Source organism: Leopardus geoffroyi, chromosome C1 (genome assembly GCF_018350155.1).
Source record: "Leopardus geoffroyi isolate Oge1 chromosome C1, O.geoffroyi_Oge1_pat1.0, whole genome shotgun sequence".
NCBI classification, from domain to species: domain Eukaryota; kingdom Metazoa; phylum Chordata; class Mammalia; order Carnivora; family Felidae; genus Leopardus; species Leopardus geoffroyi.
The window spans coordinates 90,972,514-90,979,120 of NC_059328.1; positions in this window are offsets into that span (position 1 = coordinate 90,972,514).

Sequence of the window (6,607 nt, forward strand, 5' to 3'; positions counted from 1 at the left end):
ACTCCTGCTCATACTCACCCTTGCCCACGCACTACCCCCACCCAAAGGGCTGCTTTTGCACTTCCAATGTCCTCTAATAAAAACACATGTCATCCTCTATTATACATTTCATTTAATACCCTGTAGGACTGACACACTTCTCCGTCTTCCCAACAACAATCCGAGCGAGCGCTTGAGAGTAAGGATACTACACCTGCTTCTGAATGGGGCAGTACTTGGTACACTGTAGATGCTTCTAGATCACACATCACAGCCTCTTGATCAGCAATGAGAGAATCTAGCCCAAGGAGACTCATCTCAAACAAGTTTGACAGTATTAATTGGAGGTGAAGGAGGACTTAAGCAAACACAATTAGGAAAAATTATAGCTTATCGGTGAAGTGTGCATGGTGAGTGGGCTTGTAGGCAGAGAGACAAAAATGACTAATTGCCTCATTTTCACTTCTAATGCAATGTTACCTAGTTATTTGACCACCAGATTCTGGGAACATCCCATAATCAGTGTATTTCTTCTCTGCCCCTAATTTGAGCTTCTAAGTTTTCCTTGGCCCTCTCACTCCTGGCTGGCAGCCCTAAAATATCCCACTGTCTGATGGGATGCTGCTTAGCACATAAATCAGTGACACTTTTGTCTCCCAGCATGAAGACTATGAAGAGTTTACTCTTTGAAGAACCTCAAAGTGAACTGGAGAGATCAATGGGTCTCACTTCCAAGGAAGCGAATGATTTTTTACCTATACTAGTTTGCTGCTAGATTTTTTTTAAGATAGCCAGGCAGAGAGCCTCCCAACCATTCTCAGTGTGAACTGTATGATAACCACATAGGACAGAAAATATAGATGGTTTAATTCTGTTCTTCTTGAAGGTGACCTAACAAAACATTTCAGTGAAAGTTTAGGGACCAAAACTTCTAGTCAGTTCCAGTCATCTCAAGAAGTATATGCTATACTTCTGTAAATGTCAGATGCTATGCTGACCTCTGAGAATAAGGTAGCCATGAACTTTCCTTCATGCTCCTTACCATCTAGTAGAGAACTCTGATGAAAGTTTAATTATAAAGTAAACAAACAAACACAAATAAATGACAGCATGAAGGACAAAATGCTTCTAACATATTAATTTAGTGGCTGAATATTCTTCTCTTAAAAAAAGCAGAGTTCTGGGGTTCGTAGGTGACTCAGTCAGTTAAGTGTCCGCCTCTTCCGTTCAGGTCATGATCTTGTGGCTTGTGAGTTCAAGCTCTGCATCGGGCTCTGTGCTGACAGCATGTAGTCTGCTTGGGATTCTGCCTCCCTCTCTTTCTGCCCCTCCCCCACTTGCTCTCTATCTCTGTCTCTCAAAATAAATAAAAATAAACTTTAAAAAATTGTTTAAAAATAATCAGAGTTTTAAATTTCCTTACAGATTCCATCAACTCTAAAAATCTTAGTGAAATATAAAGATTTAAAGATTATCATTCACAGGGTTTTCTTTCCATTGGCAAGAAATGCTCTTATTACAGCAAGAGCACTGTGGAAAGAATCCTCAACCTCACCTGTCCCTTCATCAACTTACCCTCAGGTTTCTAAAATGCCAATATGATCACATTATTCTCCTGCTCATGCATTTTCAGTGGGTTAATGTTAGCCACAGAATGAGCCCAGGTTCTTTTAAGTGGTCTGTGGGTTTTCTTGTGTTTTTGTCATCCAGCCACTGACTATGGCCTTTCAGCCCTATTTCTACCAAATAGCCCTACCATCTTGATGCATACACCACACATATACAAACACTTTATGCTCCACACTGTAAAACCAAGAGTTCCCAAAACATACTACGATGGCCTATAAGTCTGACTTGCACAAATTTGCCTGTTGCCTGGAAGCCGCCCCCTACCATTCCTACTTCCTCCCTTGCTGCAGTAACTCCTTCTTCCTTCAAGACATAGCTCCTATGTCCTTCCGTAGCAGTAGGTGGTGAAAGAGTTCCTTCTCCATCTTAATGCTATTTGTGCTCCTGTGGCAACCATCACTTGCTTCTGTGTCAGCATTTGCTGCACTGGGTTTATTCATGTGTCTCTTCTACTAGGTAGACTCCAAGGGCCTTAAAAACAGAGACTGTTTATTAGAGTATTTTCCTATCCCGAGAGCATAAACCAACGGCCGGTGTATGGTAGTACTCAACATACATTTACCGATAAATGCATTTATCCACAATAAACCTGAGCCATTGACAGTAATAGATATTTCACACAAAGCAATGACGCTTAAGTAAAAGAGCAAGTAATAAAAGCACGTTATTTTAAGCGAATTTGGCAGGGACTGGAATTCTATTTCTATAAAAGCTGTCATGTATCACAGTTTAACCCAGGGGCCAATAGATGTAATCCTGTTTCGGGGGAGTACTACAAAGCATCAGTAAATAGCAAGTACTTTAAAAAAAATTGTTATCGAGATAAACTGATTTTAAATGCCCTGGTCTTATGTGCCTGTACATTATCCTACAGACTCACATTTGGATGGCCCTTTAAATAATGCCATTTCTAAACACAAGCCTGCAAAACACTAAGCCGAGAATTTCTAGATGAAACCACTTTTACAGCAAACTTAAAACCTTATAGAGTTTTCCTGTTTTAATTAAAAAATATATATTTCACAATAATCTCACGATGGCTTGCACTCAGACTGCAACCTATAATAGTCTCTGATTTTTATGGCTGGTTTTCTGTGGCATATCTGATGTAAAATGAAGTCTTAAATGCTTGCTTAATAAGAAATTTTAAATACAGATTATGTGATTCCTCCTTGCAACACTTTCTGCTTAATGCCCTTGTTCTGCAGGAGACTTCATTAACACGTGCCCTGCTCTTGTCCTCCAAGCCCTCATTGCTTCAGACAAGCATGGGTTTAATTGAGAGAAAACCAAGCTGTAACTGTGAGTCAGGTGTGAAGGCTGTTTCTCTCGGCAAATTAAATCCAGTGGAATGACTGAGTGTTCCTTTCCATACCCTTCTGATAGATTTAATACTGCATATTAATTGTTGTTCTCATATCCTCCTCTATGGGATTGTTTTCCCCGGGATCCTAGTGAGGGTGATTGATATTCATATAAATTTGATGGTTTCATATAGAGAAAGAAAAAGTAACATGTGCTAGTAAGAACACTAGTTTATAAGAACTTAGAGCAACCTAAATATTAATACAATATTAACACATGCTTTTGCAGATGTAAAAGGAAAAACTTTGGTTAATAAAATTCAAAGGTGAAAATCAGAAAAAAAAACACAACTGTTTTTTGAGGTATAGTTTGTAATACCTTATCTTTGTGACATACAAACTGATGTGTCTTTTGGTTTACCAGTTAACCCAATTGGCAAGAATTCTTTGACCGTGTTCATAGTGACGCTGAAACAATTAAGGAGAAAATGAAGATTTTAGAGTGTATGTTTCCAATATCCCCTCATCCTCATGCTGAACTGTCAGGTTCTTCATGACAGGAGCGGGCTATGCCTGCATCACCCAGAGGCTCCTTATGTGTTTCTCGAGCTTGAACCTCACTATAACATATTTAAGTTTACTTAGTACAAGTGTAAAGATATCATTTTTTAAATCAACCCTCATTTTTCTTTCTCACCAATTTATTTATAATTTTTTTTTCTCATTATTGGGCACTTTTTTTTCCATAAACAGCCTCAAATCCTTTCTAAAATAAGGCAGAACACACACACACACACACACACACACACACACACACACACAAATGAAATGGAGAAAGAAAGCTAACTCAACATTTTCACAAAGAAAGAAAAAAGTAATTGTAAGTTTACTTTATAATTATATTTCTAGTTTATTTTATATTATTGGAGTCTCGTTTAACTGAAAGTTTCTGCTTTGGGCAGCTTATAGTTTATGTAAAATGACTTTGCTAAACTGGACTTTTAAGGGTGAAGCAAGTTCACTTGTGAAATCCAACCACATCTTTATTAACTAAAGGCCATAATGAAGGCTGAATTTCTTGCTGAAAAAAAAATTATCTTGGGTATAGATGCTAATCTAAAACCTACTTCATGAATTTGCTTATTTTTTCTGTTCCCTTCAGACATTAGCCGGCCAAAGCCATTACACATACATTAATTACACCAATTAGTTCCAACTGCACATACATATACATTCCAGATTTGATTATCTGAGCTAAAAGAAGTGGTTAGGCATGGCACAAATAATACAAATGAGCAAAAAATTCAAATCCCATGTACATTGAACTAATGAGTGTATTATATATTTTTGGCATAACTCAGTTACCTTATTATGCTTTCTTAATTCAACAATGTAATTACCTTAAATTTTCTTATTCCATCCAGGTAATGATAGGGAGAGCAGACCTAGATTTATAACAGGCATTGGGAAAGCCAGCCTACTACAATTTAAGGATTTGGTCATAGTCTTCTCTTTCTTCTTTATTTTCAAATATGTATTTTTTACCTAGCTGGACATCCTCCATACTGTTGCTTAAACTCTCTCCCATGTCCAGCACACAGGAATTATCCTCACAAGCATAATAGTAAGCATTCATTCATTCATTCCCTGGGATTAAGAGAGGCTGGAAGGAGGCTAGTCCCTACCTTAGAACAATTCCAGTGTTTATTTCCTTGGAGTTTGGGGAGTTCATTACTTTTTTTGAGTTGACCTTCATAGCATTCTGCTAGTTTTGATCACCCTGTGTAAGACAGTATAGTGTTATGCGGTGTAACTCAAACTTTAGTGTGCAAAACAAAACACTTTGAGGAGTTTGTTTAAACACAGATTGCTGGCCTCTCGCCCCCAGGGTTTGTGATTCAGTATGTCTGGGATGAGGTTCAATAATTTGCATTATTACCAAAGCTCTGAGGTGATGCCGATGCTGTTAGTCTGGGGACCCCACTTTGAGAATCACTCTAGTGTAATGGTTAAGAATGCAGCTTCATGGGGTGCCTGGGTGGCTCAATCAGTGGCCGACTTTTGATTTCAGCTGTCATGATCTCATGGCTGGTGAGTTCAAGCTTGCTTGGGATTCTCTCTCCCTCTCTTTCTGCCCCTCCCGCCCGCATCGTGCTTTCTCTCTGTCTCTAAAAATAAATGAATAAACTTTAAAATATAAATTAAAAAATAAGTAAATAAATAAAAAGACTGTACCTTCATGAGTTTAAACCCAGTTCCAGCACAACAAGCTATATGACCTAGGACAATAGGAAACCTGTAACCTGAAGGTAATTATACCAACTTCATAAAATCATTTTGGTGATTAAACGATTTATACATTGAAAATGCTTACAATGATGTGTGGTACCTAGTAAGTAGTAAGTGCTAATTTTTATTATTGGTACTGTTGCTGTTGTTGTTTACAAACACAGGTTATCCAGAATTATTGTAAATGATTTAACACTAAAAAGCAAGAACAAAATGGCTTTCTTGGAAACACTTGGCTGAATATGGGACGCTGGCAGAAAAGGAATGTTGATAGGCTAACCCCTCAGAGTTACATAGAGAAGAAGATTCTGGGAAGCACGTGGGCCTTGACATATTACACCAGATAATCACAGGACAGGAGGAGAGTGCATGATAGAGGTGAGAGAAAGGGCAGTATGGTGAAAGCCTGATTTTTCTCTGAGGTACAGATGTTAGGCTCACGTTAAGTGTTCAGTAAATATGTGTCATATGTCTGATATTTGTTTATTTAGGCTCTGAGTCAGAATTGAGTGTATGAACATGAGCAAAAACAGATATGCTCTCTGTTCTCCTACAGCTTAAAATTTAGTATAAAAAAATCATAAAAGTCCATGTAAAAAAGCAAATGTCACTGGTGCCAAATGAAGAGGGTCTTACTGCTTTTGAGATGTTAGGTGACACTTCTCTGAAAAACAAGGGATTGAGCTGAGGTCTGAAGGACAGCATGGGCAGGAGTACAGTTGTAGCCCACAAACATTGCAAGTTAAGTCATAGAAATTTCTCAATTACTGAAATGAATTAATAGATGATAAATAGATGAATAGATGCTAGATAGATGGATGAATGATGTTGAATCAATGCCTATTATTAATTAATGATTATGTGTGATATATAAATTAAACAATTTAAGACCAAATTTGCTCACTATATCTAATAGGAGTGTTTTCTGGGAAAGTTACAGAAAACTCAACTTTTCAGAGTCTTAAATCAATAGGAAATCATTTTTCTTAGGTAAAAGAAGTCTGGGGAAAGGATATTGCCGAAGTTGGTTCAGTGGCTCAACCTTTCCGGGACACATGGCTCTGGAATTACCTGGGCTGTTGCATCTTGAAGGCCACCTCTTGGTCTCAAGATAACTGCTATATTCACGGCAGAAAAGGGGTAGGTTCCTGGTAGTCCTCCACTCCCCCCAAAACATATTTCTTCCTGAGTATCATAGGTCAGAATCGATTCACCAATAACCTCAGAGGCAGCCAGACTGGAAAGTAACAAAAGCAATTGTCTTGATTTCCTTAGTTAACCTAAGGACCCCCTTCACCAGGAGGGCTGTGGGTACAAAGCCAACATCTTGTTACCTAGGAAGAAGGAACAACTAACAGTTTCTGCTACAAAACATACATAATTTTGGTTTCTGGGTGCATTTATAG